This window comes from Eublepharis macularius, chromosome 1 (assembly GCF_028583425.1).
Source record: "Eublepharis macularius isolate TG4126 chromosome 1, MPM_Emac_v1.0, whole genome shotgun sequence".
In the NCBI taxonomy this organism is placed as follows: Eukaryota; Metazoa; Chordata; class Lepidosauria; order Squamata; family Eublepharidae; genus Eublepharis; species Eublepharis macularius.
In genome coordinates, this window is record NC_072790.1 from 59,153,873 (window position 1) to 59,173,572 (window position 19,700).

The window sequence follows — 19,700 nt, forward strand, 5'->3', positions numbered from 1 at the left end:
GAAGGCATGCCAGAACAACAATGGTTTAACTTGTTGCCAAGGAGCCCTCCTCTCCTGTTCTGAGGCCTGCCATGAACTGCGTCTGTTTCCTGTGTTGCTGTTTAAAGCTACACTAAACTCCCTCTTTCTGGGTAGCATTGCCCATACCTGTATCCTGACTTTCCTGCGTGTCTGGACTCTACTACATGTGTCTGTTTCCTACCTACACTCTTTGCTACGAATTACCCACACTGGGCTGTTCCTATCTCTGCTATGGACTGTGTTGCATACTGTTTCCTGCCTCCATGGGCCCAGAGCCATGCTGTTAGCAGCACGGTGCCAGCCAGGGAAAGTCCTCAGCGAGCCTGGCCAAGCACCCCCTGATCAGCTCCCACTGAGAGCCTCCCGCGGGCCGGTCACCAAGCTCGCCCTCGCTACTGGGCAGCCTGCTAGCAAGCCCCAGTCATGCCCAGCTGGCAGCCATGTTCCCAGCCTGCTTAGAGAAGCCATTTCATGGAAGCATGCAGACCATGTCTGCAGCGGCCAGCCTCGCCCTGCTCTGCATATCTTGATAGCTGCCCCGGAATGGAAGCTAAGTGTCGGCCATCCTAAGCACTTAATGGACGCATCTCAAGGCAGCTTCCACATTCCAGAGCTGATGACATCGCGACCAAGCCCAGTGTCCTGGAACATCCATTCAACCCACCCGGCTTCCCCCCTCCCTCCTTTGTCCCCTCTTCCTAAGGTCTCACAATAACAATCAGATTCCAAAGTGGTCCATCTAGGGTAGTTGTAGAGCCATTAAAACCTTTGTTTCACCCATGAGAACCACAGGGTAAGGCACCAGCCCCAGGGTACGTTTTGGGGTATTTAAGCCGGCCTCCCGGGCCGCATGGTGCGCGTGCCATTCCTACCCAGACTCCTTGCTGTCACTCTATTGGATCTAGTGCAGGCATTAGACCACCTCATCTCGCTGCTACGTCTTTGTTCCACGCCGTGACTTGGTGAGTATACCCAGTTCCGTCGTTCTCAAGTGGGCTTCCCTGCTAATGCAACTGTCTCTGTTTTCTTACTCTGTATTTCCTAGCTCTTGTATGTTTCTTGTATGTGTGTGCTAACTTAGGCATACGCAACACTATCTAGTAATGACATGTTTTATTGTTACTTAGTCTGCCTCTTTATTACACGAGTGTTCTGGAGAGGGACCCTGGTATATATTGGTTAAGATCCGCACTAAATTAAAACCCAGGCTGCAAGCTAATTCCCCATTCAAAAGAGCAGTTCTGGTAACAAACTTGCCATATGAAGAACAGCATGCAAGAAGCCAGCCAGAGCTCCTGAGGTGGCTCAATCAATGCGGGGGGGGGGGGGACTTTAAGTACACATACACTGTATTGAGAATAGGAATAGCACCTTTGAAGAAAACATAAGTGTGGGGATAGATTCATATGGGCAAAGGTGGGATTTAAGATAAATTTTAAATACAGTATATTGAACTGGGCTCAGGAACAGACTGGGAACCAAAGAAGATGGTAGAGTATTGGTTTGATCATAAAACCTGGCTCTAGTCAATACAATAGCTGTTGTATTTTGCAGAACCTGAAAGTTCCAAGGACTCTTCAAAGACAGACTCACATTAAGTGATTGCAGTCATCTAATGAGCTCAATATTTACATTTTTCTAATTAAAAAAATCTGGCTAAAAGGACATATATTTGTATCAAGCTAACAACAATGGGAGCTATATAAATCTATGTAAAGTAAATGAAAATGTTAACATAATATATTCAAGATTGTTACTTATTTATGCACCTATGACTAGCTTTTGAACATTAAGCTTAAAACACAATGGTACATATGTTACTAGAATAGCTGGTTTTCTTTCTCCTTTAACAGCTCCAGTATTTCATAGACTATGTGCATTTCAAACGTGCTTAGTAATGGAGCCAACTCTTTTATATGTTTACTCTTATATTATGGGAGCTTAATTGGAAATTTGCTCATCAAGCTATGGAGAGTTTAATTAAACTCAATGAAGAAATTACCAAGTAATAAAAGGAACTGCTTTAAAATGTGCTATTTTTGTTCTGATGTCAAAGAGAAATTTTGCTTCCTGATAGTCCTATTTTCAGAACAATAACAGCCCACCTCTAGAAGCTGTTATTTTAACCATGGCACGTTCCAGGATTTTTTTCCCCAATTCATGTTACGTGGTCATATTGTGTACTAAAATCCTGATAGCCATTTATTCATTGTAAAGCAGAGTACAGAGAGGAGAATTTAGAGAAGTGGATGGGAGGGGTGAACTTTTTCTCTGCTGCTTTCAGCATGAAACTGCCCTCTCACTGACACTGCAGTTCCTCCTGCCTGAGTTCTAGATCTGTGTTTTCACCACTATGGGGATTCCTGGCTGGGGAGAAAACAACTGAGTGGAAGAGCTGCTGATGAAAGCAATGATCAGGGACATGATAGAGTACTTCTCTTTGCTTTAGATTTTCCATTGCAGAATCACCTCCTTCTGGTAGCAGTTTGTAGAAAGGGGTGCCACAGCACAGTTTTAATATACATGTCACACTATATAATATGTAGATGGGTAGCTGGATTAGTCTGCCTGTAGCAGTAGAGAAGAGCAAGAGTCCAGTAGTACCTATTAAGGGTGTGCACCTGAAAAATATTCGAGTTTCCCACTTCAGGTTTACCCAGAGCAGGAAAACAATTTGGGATAACCCAAATCCTGAAGTGGCGAGCAAATGGCAAGATCCTCCATCAGCTGAAAAAGCAGAAGGCATTTAAAAGGCTTTTTTCAGCTGATGAGAGGGGAATCCTCCTCCTGTCAGCTGAAAAAAGCAGCCGCCATTTAAAGGATGACGTAATAGAAGATATTGACCTTGATGAGTAATACAAACAGAACAGAGAAAGGGCAGTTGTTATAGAAACAAATGATTAAGGTTGACAGTGATGTCTCTAGACATGGCATCAAGGGTGGCAACTACCAAGGCTCCAAAGCCTCAAAAGGGCCAACTGGAGCATGAACATTACCCCCATTCTGCAGTCACTCCATTGGCTATCAGCTACCGTGCCCAGTTCAAGGTATTCTTATCACATACAAAGCTCTTCAACGGCCTTGGGCTGGCATACCTATGGGAGTGCCTCCCTCCTTATGTTCCTCTATGGCAGTTTCACTCATCTGAACAGGATCTCCTGCAGGTGCCACCTTGCACATGGGCAAAATCAACAGCAGCCCTTAAATGGGCTTTCTCTGTGATGGCCCCTACCCTGTGGAACGGTCTGCCTGAGGAGGTCAGGAGAGCCCCCATTCTCCTAGCAAACAATGCAAAACTGAATTATTCAAAAAGGCTTTTGTATTATAGGGAGGGGCTCTCAGATGCTAATGAGTTAAGGACCATAAACATCACCACTATGTTGCCTTATGTACTACCTGTTGTCTTAAATATGTGCTTCTATGAGCTACTTGTGCTTCTAATGTCAGTCTTAGAATTGCTTAAGTTCTGTTTCAGCATTTCTTCAACTCTGTATTGGATTCTTACTAATGCTATGTCTTTGTAAAATTGTGTTTATTTACCTTATGACATTGTTTATGGAAATGTCCTTGAAATTGACTGTCCTAATCTCACACTGTATAATCCACCTTGAGTTTCAGTGAGAAAGGTGGACTATAAATGACATAAACAGATAGACAGACAAACTAACACTCTGAGAAAGCCACCTCTGTTCCATGACTCACAGCCTGGCTTGAAAAAGACCTCCTGCTGCCGTGAAGAAATATTATTATCTTACAGTTACAAACCAAAAGTCCATCCCCTGGGTGGACTGTGTGGCCAGATGATACATAGGCCTTAGATAAATATTTCAAGCACTGACACATTTTGCAAAATTCTGTGCAGTGTACTATAATACTTCTTACTGTGCTGTTTCATTTTGTGCTGTTTTGTTACGACACTTTTCTGTCTCATGCCGGAAGCAGGGCTGGACATGTGGCTGATGGTGGGTGGGACAGCTACCAACTGGTGCCATGAGAAGAGGCAGGAGGTTGTTCCTGCTGTGCTGCCATGCTTTTTGGAAAGGGCAGGGGGCACTGAAAGGCTACTTACTTTCCTGGCGGTGGTGAGACTAGTTGGACGAAGCCGCTGCTCTTTGAGTACTGGGTGGAGAAGGTAGGGTGGCATCTTATCTATTGGGGAGACAAATGGGGAGAAACTATTTTCACACTGACAATTTTATGTTCAGTGATTTATAATACTTCTGCCTTCCACCAGCTGTCACCAACTTAAGATCTGGAATCTCTTTATCTGCTGTTTGCATTTGTTTATAGATATGCATATTCAAAACTAAGGCCCTAACTCTCTAGCCTTTGTTTTAATAGTTCTCAGGCACTGTTTATGCACCTGGTTTTGACCCATGCTAGTGTTTTATTGTGTTTAGGTTCCCTTTTTTTGCCACCAATTAGTTTTACATTTCTTCCATATTGACCTTTTGCACTTCCCCTTCAAGTATTTATTGCTAGATGACATGAGTAACCTTTAGATGTGCGTCATTTTACCTATCAGCGTATTCCATTTCCACTTTCTGTCTTTTCACTACATTGCACTTCCTTTTTCCACCAATAATTTTAATGCTTATCAGCCTCTTTTGCTAAAGCTATGCAGCCTGGAAGCCATATTTATCTTCTTTTTCCTGTCACACACTTTTGTGGGAAAGGCCACAGCTCAATGGAAGAGGACTAGCTTTGTATGCAAAAGGCTCCAGCTACATTTTCTGCATTTCTAGTTAAAAAGATCTCTTTAGTAAGGTTTTTTGTTTTGCTGGTTTAGCATAGATACCTAGTTTTGATTAATTGGGTACATGCTTGGCATTGTCTACCCTAAATTTTTAACCATGCAATCCTAAACAGAGTTACTCCAGTCAATGGGCTTAGACTGGAGTAACTGTAAATGTTGGACATGGAAAAGTGTTGTTTTAATTGAAGTGCATGTGTGACACAACAATCCTCTATTTGACACTATTTTGTAAGGGTCATTATTTATACACACACACACACACACACACATATCCCACAACTTTATAATCTGCATTCTCTAATATTTAAAGCAATCGACATAATCCAAATATCAAAAACTATATAAACAATAAAACCATTTATAATAAAATACAGTGATTAAAAACCAAGCTTACCATCCCCTCATTTAAAAATGGTGAAATCAAGTTCCAAGAAAACAATGGAAAATCAAAATTTGCATATAACATAGAATAATAGAATCATAGAATTGGAAGGGGCCATACAAACCATCTAGTCCAACCCCCTACCCAGTAGGGTTCAACAGTAGGGTTCAAAACGGCAATAGTATAACAATCAAAGAAAAAGACATGTAAGAAGTCTCATTGGAAAAGAGTCTAGTGATCACATTCCTTCTTGAGTCCCATCACTAGATTGCCTTGATGTTTTTTTCTTAACATTCATCTTGACATCCATGAGCAGTTTTGTGCATGAACAATGGGCCAGGCAAAGTCTTGGTAAACTTGTTATTTAGATATTGCAGCTTGCAGCCGCTTTTGCACCTGTGTGGGCTAGGTGCTGTCAAATTACTTCCAGCTCATGATAAGCCTATGAATTAACAAACTCCAAAATGTCCTCCTATTAACAACCTTGCTTAGGTCTTGCAAACTGAAGGCCATGGCTTCTTTTACTGTATCAATCCATCTCATTTTGGGTTGTCTTCTTTTTCTGCTGCCTTCCACCTTTCTTAGCATTATTTTCTTTTCTAATGAGTTGTCTTCTCATGATGTGACCAAAGTATGATAGCTTCTAGGGAGAATTAATACTTGATTTGATCTAGAATGCATTTATTTGTGTTTTTGGCCATCCATGAAAGTCTCCTTTTCACATTACATTTCAAATGAATCAATTTTCTTCCCATCAGCTTTCTTTATTGTCCAGCTTTCACATCCATACATAGTAATCAAGAATTCTGTTGTATGAGTTATCTCAATTTTGGTCCCCGGCAACACATCCAAATCTTTAAGCATCTTTTCTAGTTTCTTTATGGCTGCCCTTCCAAGTCTCAATCTCCTTGTGATTTCTTGGTTGCTGTCTCTCCTTTTTGACGCCTGGGAAGGGAACAGAAAATATTTAACAATTTCAATTTCTTCATTGTAAGCCTTAAAATTGTGTAATTCCTCCATAGTTATTGCTTTTGTCTTTTTGATTGTCAGCGGTGATCCTGCTTTGGCACTTTCTCCTTTAACCTTCATCAGTAGTCAATTTAAGTCTTCCCCATTTTCTGCCAGTATACCTGCACAACTGAGGAACTAAATCTTTTTGATCGCTGTAGAATGTATCCCCCGGAGTCATGGATGGGTTATTTAAGTGACCTATTTGTCAAGCAAAAAACAGTTCACTTGCTCTTTGTGCCTGTACATGAGCACATTTATCCCAGTCAGGACAGTTTGGCTGCCTTTCTTTTTAGTTTTCAACGCTAGTGAGTAGTGCCAGAAATATTCCACTAACGCAAATCTGAAGACCTCTTTTTCATTTCTCTAAATGTTTGAAGAACAAGGTTTTTGCAGATAGTGGGAAAGAAACTACATTTCCCATTATGCTGTGTGAGAGTGTGCATGCACAAAGTTATACAGACTGAGACAGCATGACAGTCATTATTGGGCCCCAAGTGACACTGATGTAGGACTCACAGAAACATCTGCCAAGTAAGTTTCATATAAAATGTGATTTTTTTTTTGCTTTTAATAGATTGGGGAAGAAAGCAGCATGTGGTCACGCTCCCTGCCCCAAATAAAGCTCCCTGCCCCAAATCAGCCTGTTCAGACTGTTCAATTACAGAAGGACAATATGCCGAATATTTGACCCTAATGATTTCAAACTAAGAGCAAGCTCTGAGCCCAACTGAAGAATGATCAAACATCCCTGGTCATTTTGTGTCATTGTGTTGCCAAGTAGGCCCCCTCTCAGGCTTTAAGGCCTGCCATGAACTGTGTTAAAGTTTCCTGCGTTGCTGTTTTACTGCTACACAAAGACTGCTTTGCACGTGTGTGCTCTAATACACGTGTCAGTTTCCTGCCTGCGTGTTAATTACCATGCTGCTGCAATAGACTGTGTAGTTCCCTGACTCCATGCTTGGATAACTGCACAAAGGACTCTTTTTCTGGGCAGCCCTGCCCTGACCTGTATCTGGATTTCCCAGTGTATGTTTGGACTTTATTACAAGTGTGCCCCGTGCCTGCATGGCCATCTACCACGGACCGTGCCTGTTCCCTGCTTTGGACTGTGTTTTGTGTGCTGTTTCCCCTGCCTCCATGGAAGCCTGCCTCATATGGGCCCAAGCCGCTGCTAGCAGCCGGGCGCCTGCCGGGGAAACCTCCAGCGAGCCTGGCTAGGCGCTCCCTGGTCAGTTCTCGCCTGGAGCCTCCCGCAAGCCGGTCGCCGAGCTTGCCCTCGCTACTGGGCAGCCTGCTATCCAGCCCCAGCTATGCCCAGCCGGCATCCATGTTCTCAGGCAGCCAGAAGACCCAGGGAAGAGGACTGCTTTGAGAAGCCATTTCGGCGAAGCGGGCACACCACGTCCGCAGCGAGAGTACCTCGCCCTGCTCTGTATTTCTTAGGAGCCGCCCCGGAGAAGGAACTAAGTGCCGACCATCCCAAGCACTTAGAGAATGCATCTCAAAGAAACCTCCGCATTCCAGAGCTGATGACATCAGGACAAGCCCTGTTCGCTGGAACATCCTTTCAGCCCACTTGGATTTCCCCCTCCCTCTTTTGTCCCCTCTTCCTGAGGTGTCACTTATCACAATCTGATTACCAAAGTGGCCCATCCAAGCCATTCAGTAACCCATTAGAACCTTTGTTTTAAACTGTGAGAACCACCAAGTACAGCACCAGCCCCAGGGTACGTTTTGGGGTATTTAAGCTGGTCTCTCAGACCACACGGTGCTCGTGCCATCCTATCCAGAACCCCTTGCTGTCCATCTGTGGTCCCAGTGCTGGCATTGGGCCACCTCGCTGTTGTGTCTCTGCTTCGCTTCAGGATAAGTGAGTATTCCCTCTACCATCGTTGGGAACCTGCTAATGCGAAAGTCTCTATATTTCTGACCCTGTATTTCTTAGACCTTGTATGCTTTCTTGTATGTATGTGCAAGCTCAGGCTTACGCCACATTGTTAGCAAATACACGTGATTGAAACTATTTGTAGTCTGCCTCTTTCTCACTAGAGTGTCTGGAATTGGGACCTCCGTAGACATAGGTTAAGATCCGCGCTAATTTTAAGTTACAGACTGCTAAAGCTAATTTCCCCTTATAATAAAAAGCAGTTCTGGTAACAGTTTACTGGTGGAGAATGCGGGCATAACCCAGTTCGTGTGAATGCACGTGAGTCGACACGCGTGTCTTCAGCGAACTGACTTAGAGGAAAATTTTCCAGACCTCAGTGTAAGGAGCGCAATTTAGCTCAGGGAATTAAAAGTGTGAGTGTGTGTGGCTCTAGCGAGCATTTCTATCTCGTGGGTTGGCTTTTCCCCATTTCCTCCTTCAGCCAGCTTTGGACTACTTGCCTTTTGTGGTGCACCGCGAGGCCCTCCAGCCGTTATAACCGGTGTACTGTGGGTGAGGACCTCTGAACTTGTGAAGTTCCTGGCCACCTTCCGGGCCGCCTAAACGCGTCTATGTGGGTGGGATCCCAGAAGTAGGCTATAGATATATATACACTTCCTGAAGCAGCACATATAAAACTCTCTTCCGCCCTCCCCCATCTCTCCTAAGTCCGTCCAAACCCCCGTTCCTGCCAGCACTTAGGCTTCAATCCCCGCTCCGGAGGAAACGTGAAGGGATCGTTAGTCCGTTCGTTTAGTTTAGCTTTGGGAATCTAAAGTCAGGTTCCTGAAGCCCCGTGGCAGCCGGCCGCACCGTGCTTAAGAGTTTTAAGGAAGACTCTTGGGCGCACCTCGCTTGAGAGTTAGTAGGACTCTTGGGCGCATTTTTGCTTGGGAGTTGTTTGAACTCTTGAGCGCTTTTCCACTTGGGAGTACCATAGTTTTACTCCTGGGCACTTTTGCTCGGGGATGTGCAGAGGCAGTCCTTGAGCTTTAGTCTTTTGGTCGAGGCTTGGAGACAGTTTAACCGTTTGTCTCTGAGCACGAGGCCTGGGGACACTTTGAGTTTAGTTCTTGGGCAGAGAGCTTGAGAGCATTGTAGCTTCTGAGCAGAGGCTTGGGAACACTTTCTGGTTTTCTGAGCGCATAGGCTTGGGAGACCCCCTTAGTTGCAGTTTCTGAGCAGAGGCTTGGGAACACCTTTTGGTTTTCTGAGCACATAGACTTGGGAGACCCCTGAGCTTTAGCTTCTGAGCAGAGGCTTGGGAGCACTGAGTGTTTTTGTTCTTGGGCTTAGAGAGCTTGAGAGCACCTTCCGAGCCAGTAAACTTTTCCTGGTCCTGTGGCTTGTAGGCAAGCTTGAAACGGGAATAGGAATTTTCCTTCTCCCCCGGCGGAGGAGAACCGAGTGTAGGACCCTTAAAAATACCCTTGTAAACCTAAAAGTAGGACCCTTAAAACCCCCTGGTAAAAACCTGTGTAGAACCCAGTTTAAAAATCCTTGAGAACCGGAGGGAAGGATAAACCTCCCAAAGGAACATAGAGAGGAAAAGTTGTTAAAAACCCCTAAGAATCCAGTGTAAGAATCCCCGAGGACCCGAAGGAAAATACACCTCCGAACGGCCCCTAGACAGAAAACTTATAGGGAGCTTTAATCGCCCCACCCCTGGTGTCGCTGATCCACTCTTTAAACTGCCCCGAGATCAGCCTTAAACAAAAGTAAAATGTACCGGGCAGCCCCCACCGTGCCCCGCCTGGAGAAGTGGCTAGTTAAGAAGGGAGATTGCCCTTGGGAAGCCGGTTCCTTCAAGGGACCCGACCCTCTCGAGATAGTCAGAAGCGCCTTCCAGGATTTCTGTGAGAAGGAGAAACCTAGGTCAAGTAAGAAAGATAGATATGGAACTTGGGCACTTTTCACCGCCCTACAGGACAGCGTGTCCCTAATTAATAAGCTACAGGCAGCTCAGGAAGAACAGGAACAGGAGATAGAAAAGTTAAGGAAGGAGAAGGAGTATGAGGAAAAGGCAGCCAAGTGGCGTTCCGAACGTGTTAACTTCATGCTAGAGAAGCAGGGACTAACCACTGCCCTCCAAGACGCCCAGCACAAGGCTGAAGTAGCCACCGCTCGTGCCGATATGGCTGAGCACGCAGTAATTGAAGGACAGGAGAAGATTGCAAAATTAACCCATGCTGCCCAGTTCATGGCAGAGCAGAAAGTTGCAAAGATAGCCGCAGCAGACCACTCCGCTTGTAAGAGGGAGCTAGAGGCCCTAAAGCAGCACCTAGGAATGCAACAGGCCGTAATCTCCGCTGTGCATCCCGCCGCCCTCTTGGCCCTCCCCGAAGATAGTACCGACAGCTGGTCATCCCCTTCGTCTCAGCCTGAGGAAGCCCCGCAGCCGCTCCGCCCGATAGCTACCAAGGAGATCGTTTCCACAGACGAGGATGGCAGGAAGACAGACCAGATAGTTAAAGAGACCCGCAATTGGAGGCCCGATGAGCTCCAAGCCATAGCGGACCGCATGGGACCCCTGAACCGGGACTCAGCTATACAATGGTTCGCCCACATGACCATGTCCCAGCCCTCCGCCAGTGGCTCCTATGTAGCTCAGCTGGCGCGCCACTCCGCCAGCCCCGAAATAGTCACCTCTCTTAACGCATACATTTCTAACCGGAGACTAGCCACTCGCAGTCAGTATGGTGCCATGAAGGAATTGTGCGCCTTCCTCTGGCCTACCAAGAGCTTGAAAGCCTTATACATAGCAGAATCTCAAAAACCCGGAGAGGACCCAGAGGCATATTTGGCCAGAAAGCAGCTCCTAGCCGAACTAGCAGATGAGGTAGACTTAGACTTGAGCGACATGCCTGACTTCGATGACTTAGAATTTAGGAGAGCAGTCATAGATGGGCTCAACAGCACCACTCGCCTGGCCCTGGCAGGAGTCGAACCCGGGAGCATTACATGGGGAGAGCTGGAATCCCGCATCAGGAGCATTGCTAGCCTGTTGCGAGAGACCGGAGCGATCCGCCATGTGAAGTCCCCGGCCTCCCGTAGGAAGGAGAGCGAGCCGATAAGTGCAGTCACTTATGCCAACCATGGCCCCCACTCTCAGTACCGACCGCAGGGATGCAACTCGTACTCGGAGGCAAGGGGAGGGATCCTGAGGGGAAGGAGCAGCAGTTTTAATCGGGGAAGAGGGCCAAGGGACTACCGCCCGGGAGTTTCCTTTGCACCCACCCCAAGTTACGGTTCCTCCTCCCAGCAGGGACCCCACGAGCCCCGGCCGCAAGATGCGCCCCTAGCCCCTTCCCATTCTCGAGCATCACACCCATACAACCATCAGGTCTACCCACCTCCAGATCAGTCTAACGCTTGGGGAGCACCGCAAGGCGACCACGAGGGCTACAAGGACCACGGCACTACGCCCCAGTCCAGGGACCCCCTCCGTTGGGAACTTTGGATGCGCCTCAAAAACATCGGAGCGAACATGGAGCTATTCGATGGGAAGCCCACGTCCGTTCTGATGAAGGCGATCATGGACTGGGAAGATCAGCAGCAACCCCCGGTACCCCCGACGGTGCCCCCCTTACCGCCGGACCTTTCCTTTCCGGGTCCCCCGATAGCTGCGGTCCGGGAACGCCCGAGCCCCAACAACCCCTTTAGAGATAGTGCCGCTTCCACCGACCAGGGCGCAGGATCAGAATAGGGTCGCCCCGAGTCCCAGTCTCCTTCCGTGGGCATAGTTGCCAAACTAAAGCCGGACACATGGGGAAGACCGACAGTAAAGGCAGGGATCGGGACTCCCGGGGAAAAGAAGAAGCCTGCCACCCTCCTCATAGATACCGGAGCTTCACTTAATATACTCCGGCCCACCTTAGTTACAAAGGGAACTCAGACCCCTACCACCATGCAGCTCGCCGGTTTTGGAGGCGGCATGCAGGAATCCCCGGTCTGGCAGGATATCCCCCTCTCCGTTGGGAGCCTGGCCACCCGGATTTCGGCATGCGCAAACCGGGGAGAAGATGATGGACTTTTGGGTATGCTGTTCTTCCGAGCCGAGAGACTGACCATTGACTTAGTGAACGGGCTCCTGTGGCGCATCCCAGGAGTCCCAGACTTTGTCAATGCAGTCCATCGATGTCCAGCCCTTAAGGCCCCTTTGCCTCTCGCCCCCATCACAGGAGACCCCTGGGTTCAGGACTTTCCCGAAGTTTGGGTGACAGACAAAGCCGAGTGTGGGATAGTGAAGGGCGCCTGCGTCCTGATTGAAGGAAAGGACCCCCCTCCCCAGAGACAGTACAAGTACCCAGCCGAAGCCGAGGCAGGGATAGCCAAGACCATAGAAGGACTCCTTGAGTGGAACGTCATACTCCCGATGCAGTCCATCTGCAACGCCCCATTGTGGCTGGTTCTGAAAGCAGATGGAGTGACCTGGAGAATGACGGTCGACTTCCGTGCCCTGAATGCCACCACCCCTCCAGTTGCCCCGGTTGTGGCTAAGTACAACGAGATCCTGACGGCCATTGCCGCTGGGTCCCGGTTCTACTCGGTCATAGACCTGGCCAATGCCTTCCACTCCATCCGGTTGCATGAGTCTTGCTGGTACAAGTTTGCGTTCACTTTCCGCGGCTAGCAATACGCATTCAAGCGGACACCCCAGGGATTCCACTCCAGCCCCAGCATTTGCCATGCCCATGTAGTTCAGATGTGGGAACGACTCCAACCCTCCTCGAGGCCCCATGTTCTGAGCTACGTGGACGATATTCTTGTCCACGCCCCCACAGAAGAATTAGCTCGCCAAGTCACAAGGGAAGTCCTGGAACTCCTCCGCGAAACTGGGTTCAAGGCAAGCAGGGAAAAGGCCCAATTGGTTCAGACCAGCGTCAAGTACCTGGGTCTGACCCTGGGACCCGAGGGTCGCACCCTGGACGCCCAGCGAATGGAGGTCATTTCCAAGCTGCCTGCACCCACCGACGTCCCCTCCCTTAGAGACCTTCTAGGAACCTTCAACTTCTCCCGAGATTTCATCGAGTCATTTGCAGATAAGGCTCGCCCTCTTTATGCCCTACTTAAAAAGAACACTCCCTGGGAATGGGGACCAGATCAGCAGACAGCCTTGGCCGAACTGAAACGTAGTCTGGCCGCAGCCCCAGCTCTAGCCCATCCGGATGTCACCCAGCCGTTCTTTATCCAGCTAGCAGTCTCGGACAAAAGCATCGGAGCCACGATCACCCAGCAGCAAGCGGGAGCCGCTAGAGTAGTAGCCTATGCCTCTCGTAACCTAACTTCAGTAGAGACCAAGTTCAGCCCATGTGAAAAGACTTGCCTTGCTCTAGTTTGGAGTCTGACCCATTGGGAATTTATCATAGGTGGCTCGCACACGATAGTCCAGACCACCCACACGCCCCTCAAGTACATCCTATCTGGAAAAATACAGGACGGGCAGGTATCTAACGCCCGCATAGCACAATGGACCCTAGCCTTGGTCAACCGCGGAGTAGAATTTAAGAAGGAAGCCACCGAGCCACCAGCTCCCTATGGCCTGTTAGTAACCGGGACCAAGCACGAGTGCCCTCTGGACCCGCCACCGCAGGTTGTTTGGCCAGTCACTTGGGGAGTCCCGCTAGAAGAAGCCCGACTGAATGGCTTCACATGCTGGTTCTGCGACGGCTCCTCCTTTCACGTTGGTGGCTCCCCTCGGACAGGCTACGGCGATGTGCGAGTGAGCGACGCATATACCCTCAAAGGTCCAGCCCGCCCCCATTCCAGCCAAGCGGCTGAGGTGCGAGCGCTTCTGGCAGTGCTTGAGTTTGAGCCCCCAAAAAGCCCACTCGCCATCTACACAGACTCGGATTGGACGGCCAAAGCCGCCACGGTCTGGCTCCCGGTGTGGCAAAATCAGGGGTGGAGAGCTAGCGATGGGAAACCCGTAGCCCACCTGCAGCTATGGCAGCAAGTGGCCACGCTCCTTCAGTCTCGTACAGGCCCAATGCAGGTCACACATGTTAAAGGACACCAAAAGACGAACTCAGAGACCGCCTATTGGAATGACCAGGCAGACCTCGCAGCCAAGGCAGCCGCCACTGAAAATGCTCCCTTACCGGAACCAGCCCCAGATTGTCCCCTCCACCCTGTCACCACCCGGGCACAAGCCCGCAGCCAGGCTCAGGGAACCGCAGGTACACTAGACCTAGCCCAACTGCAGATATCCGACCCAGAAGTAGCTGACCTCCTAGCCGCAGGAAGAGACCAGACAGGAAGACTAGTGATTCGAGAAGAGGAAAGCATAGTCTGGGCAGTAGATACAGCCGGTGAACGCCACTGGGTAGTGCCACTGGAAGTCAGGGCCGACCTGATTCAGTTTGTCCACGAGCAGGGACACCGAGGCAAGGACCTGACTCTGGAGAGGGTCAAAGAGGTTGGTTGGTGGCCTAGCATGCGTACCGAAGTAGCACAATGGGTGGACAACTGTCTTTCCTGCGCTATGGTCAATGCAGACCCAACTGGACCTAGAGCTCCCCTCCAGCATCAGAGAATTGATGGACCCTGGGCTCGTATACAGATTGACTTTATCGGTCCCCTTCCTCCCACTCCCCGCGGCAATCGCTACTGTCTCACTGTCATAGATCCCTTTAGTAAATGGGTCGAGGCATTCCCGTGTAAGCATAACACTGCAGCTACCACGGCCAAACTACTGTTCAACAATGTATTCTCGAGATGGGGCACTGTACGAGTCATGGATTCCGATTTGGGCTCACATTTTATTGGAGAAGTCACCCAGGAACTTTGCAAGGCATTAGGCATCCAACAACGCTTTCACATAGCTGGCCATCCCCAGGCTTCTGGCGCCATAGAAAGAACCAACCGGACCCTCAAGGAGGCTCTCCGCAAGATGGTTCGCTCCTCCGGGAGAGATTGGGATGAAAAACTCCCCATAATTCTAATGGCCATCAGAGGCACCACCGCAGTTCACGGACTCACGCCCCATATGGTCATGACAGGACGGAAAATGCAGCTCCCAGAAGCCTTCTGGCTAGACACGCAGCTCCCTTCTGATATGCATCCCGTAGTAATTAATGACGCCTGGGTTCAGGACCTCATCTCATCCATACACGCCGTCCACATGCAAGTGGCCCAGAAGTTAGGCACAGCTCAGAAGGATATGGACCGCAAACTAGGATGGGTCAGAAACCCGAGGCAGTGGGAAGAAGGACAGCTCGTTTTATATAGGAAGTTCTCACAGAAGGCACACTCGTTAGCGGCCAAATGGCAAGGCCCCGTCCCAATCACGAAAAGAGTCTCTCCAGCCGTCTATCAGGTAGCCATCCAGAGGAAGACAGGAGGCACTTGGCTAAAATACTTCCATGCCTCTCAATTAAAGGAATGGAAAGGGAAGCCGCTCCAAACCGCCTCGCCTGTGTATGACCCTGGGGGAACAGCCGCCAGCCCAGCCCCCCTCTGCCCAGTGATTCGCCAGATGTCCCTTCACCCTGGGCCAGAAATACCCTGTGTCCCCTTAGACCAGACCTTTGTAGCTCTAGTATAAAAGTAATGGCAGAATATATATGTATAAAGGTTAAGAATTTTGTTTCAGTTCTATTCTTTAACTTCATTAGGCGGGCCCCACAGTTGGGACCCTAGGGGGAGACACGGCAACCAAAGCCAAATAGGACCACCACCGAGAGTGATTCTTAATTGGATTTTAAGCCGCGTGTTCGGAAAAAAATTGCACAGGCAAAAGAGATTTGCTGTGTGTGAAAGTGTTTGGAGAGGCTTTAGCCCAAAAGTGAATGCAGTCTTCCAACGCTGAAACCACCAAAAAAGGTGATCCCTGTATTCGAAAATATATCACCCGCCGTGCTGGTGAAGATCCCGCATCTACGTAGATTCGGGGTCTCAACTGCCAGACCCACGCTTTCGCATGATGGTCGGCTTTGGCTTTGAGGGCCGTGCCTCCCCTGAAGGAAACCCCTGTCCAGCCCGTCAACCCCCTCTTTTACTAATGTTCATAATCGTCATGGTGAGTTGCTATACGGCGCCACCATCTAGTACGCTTTAGTGCAAAAGTAAAAGACCCGCCAGTATTTTGTAAATATGTGCCCTCTGGAATATGTTATTGAGGTGCGTTCGCCACGCACAAGGGGCAGCGTGCCTCATTTACATAGCCAGGATCCCCCGCGCCAAGATGACCCCCGAACAACTCAGACCCAGCGGCGCCGAAAGATTTCCGACGCCTCCGCCGCTTTTCGATAAACGCCGCCGAGCGCCCTTGGCTCCACTTCGGCCCTTTCCGCCAGCAGCCGCCCACCCCATCTAACGTGATCTTTTCCCTTGCCCGTACTGTATAAGGGAAAAGAAGGGGGGGAGACATATTGAAGTTATAATGAAGCCCTGCCAGGCCTTCCAAGTGAGGGCAACCTTAAAAGTACCCCGCACCCATGTGCTTTTGCTTTGTGTTTTTCTTTCTTTTAACATGTAATTGGGGCCTCCCAAGGGAGTCCCTCCAAAAATTGTTTGTCCTGCAAACATATGACGAGAACCTATTTTAGGAAATTAAGCGAAGGTCCCCGTCTGCAGCAACCCTTATAGTTGCTGGATACCGCTCTCTAGTTTTTTTCCTTTTAAAGCGGCAAGGCCAGGCCGAGCCGGACCGATAGCTCTCAGCCCGCAAAATAAAAGCAGCCCGCCACCGAGCAAGGGGCACCTGAAGGCCACATAGTCTAGGCATCCAGGAACCCCTGGGGCGAGTTTGCATAATCCCGCCTAACATACAGCCGACCCTTGCCCGACGTAAAGACGTCCCCCCTGAAATATACATGCTGTAGGAAGAAGCCCCCGCACAGGAGTTCCCCAGAGCAACAAGCTGGAAGGCCTGCTTAGTGCCCTGGGACTTCTCGTTCGAACCCCGTCTAATAAACAGTGCTGGCAGAAAAACGCCCTCCTTCTTTTTCCCCACTTCACGTCATTTATTTTGCTGCAACAAACTCAGGGAACCTGTACTTATATCCGCAGGTCTCCCCAGGATATTTTCGTTACAAAAAGGAAAAGGAAGGCCAGGAGATGAGGCACCTGGCTACTCTGTGTTTGCTCGTACTAGCAGGCACCCTAATAGAGGGACGCCCGTCCAAATTAATGCCCTACCCTCACTGGAGATGTATCAATACATTGGCAGGAAACGAAATGATGGTCTACAAAGTTGAGCAGCAGAGCAATATGACCACCCCCACGGATCGCACTAACTTCCGCAGTTGCGAAGAGCAGTGGATCCGACCCCCAGAGCTTGTTATTTTATGTGTAGGAGTGAAAACCATGTCCCAAGAATTAGTGTGTTACTCGCCCACCGATATGGTTTCACCACTTGCTCCAATTCCATGTATGTTCCTTCCCCGTATCAGGCCAGCCCCCACCGCAGTCCCGGTGGTAGACAAATATACCACCCCTGCCAACTTCGAAACCTTGCCAGTTGTCACTGAGGCTTTCGGACCATACTGTGAAGTAATTCTAGTGTCGGCCGCAGTATGGAAGGCAGGAGACCCCTTTAGAATGACCATCCTACTAGGCACCACTACCACTGAAACTGCATCAGTCACTGTCACGCCCCCTTCAGGCGCAGTTCTCTCCTTTGCTATAGAACACTGGGAGAACCTGACCTGGATTGTAAAGGAGGAAGACCTAGCCAAACACGGCCCACCCGATTGGATACTGGTTCAACAGACGCCTGAATGCCAAACCAAGCCCCTAGTAGAGAAATTTCACCGGCTTGGGCTGCTCTTTGTAAATTTGACTCACGAACCAGGCAATTATTCCCTGCTGATCCGGACCCAGGAGACCCACACCATCCAAATTGACCCTTTGATTGCGAGCAATGAACAATTAAGCCAAGGCGGCACGCATATAGTGGGCTCCCATGTTTTAAAAACTGACATTCGAGAGAGAGTTCTAGTCCGCCCGCAAATGTCTTTAAAAGAGATCCGCATAGACTTAGCTGAGCTAAATGTAACCCAGAGGCTGCCACAGTGCGCTCCCTATCTGGAGGCCGGTAGCAAGGGTTGGAATGTATGGCTACAACTGTGGATCGATCCCTCCCCCTCTCTCTCGCGTGCCAGACGAAGCATTGCCGACTGGACTGCTCCTGCAGCCGGAGGCTTAGCAATCATGGATTCGGTCAATATTGAGACTCTCGCTAATAAGTTTGCCCATGTCACGACTAGCATCTCCGACTTAGGTAAACCGGTGGTGCAGTCCCTAAATTCCATTTCGAATGGGCAACACGAGATCAGCTCCATTTTAGTTAACTGGGAGAGTCAAATTGAAAGAGATTTTTCTCTGCTGCTCAAAGGAACTCAGTCTTTTGAACGCAACGTGTCAATAGCCATGGCATGTATGCAAGCCCAACAATTAAACCAGGCTGTGGCCATGGGGCTAATTTGGCAAGCCACAGACGGGCACTTGCCCCTGGAAATTAAAAGATTGATTATGCCCAAATTGTCACCCATTGAACTGGAGCTTGAATCCTGGTGGTCTCTCGTAAATTCCTCATTCTCACCGACCACCCAGGAGCTTAAATTATTTTTATTGACGGCCAGTGCGCACGAGTCATTCCATGTGTATCCAGTCGTGCCTCTGGGACTCCAAGTCAGCGACACTGAAGTCCTCTACGCCCGCCACCCCGACCATTGGGCCCGCTTCACCCCGACCGGATGGCAGCTCGTCAGCCTCCAAGGGTGCCAGCATCGAGACCAGACCGGCTTCATTTGCCAAGACCAAGCCTTTGCATCGCATCACCCCTGTGTAGCCCCGCAAGTTTATTTTTCTGACCCCCTATGAACCCTTCCGCCGCTTACCCTCATGAATTATTTCCTCGCACTTGCTTTCACTATTACTGCTTTTATTTATGAACTGGTTTTAAATCTCCTATGAATTGTTTTTAGCCTATCTAAACATGTATTTATGGTTTTAATCACCTATGAATTGTTCCACCCTTGATGAATTGGTCTATGCCTTGCTTGCACATTTCACTTTTATCCTGTATGAATTGCTTTTAGTCCTGCGTTCATGAATTGACCCATGAATTGCCTTTGCTTTTAATCTTATGCTTATGAATTAATCCATGTATATGAATTGCTCCTGGTTTTTAGTGCTTTTAATCCACCATGAATTGAGTATGAATTATCTCTAGTTATGAATTGACGAAATATGAACTGTTGCTGCTTATATACATGAATTCCTCATTGCTGCTTATATCACTATGATGAATTATTGCTATTTATTCTGACGGTTGCACTTAGCACACCTCCTGGTGTGAACCCAGAGACCTGCAGCCCATTGGCTGATCCAAATTGCACTTATTCGGTTAGGTGGTTCTCCAAACTAAATTTTTGAGTGACGCCTCCCCCTCCTTCCCTTCCCACTCCTTCTTCGCTCGAAGCTCGAACACCGGACATTGCCGACCACCTCGCCTTTGAAGTCAAGTTCGGAGACCCACGCGCCTGACGTCACGTGGTCTCCGAGGGGGGGGGATTGTTGCCAAGTAGGCCCCCTCTCTTGCTTTAAGGCCTGCCATGAACTGTGTTAAAGTTTCCTGCGTTGCTGTTTTACTGCTA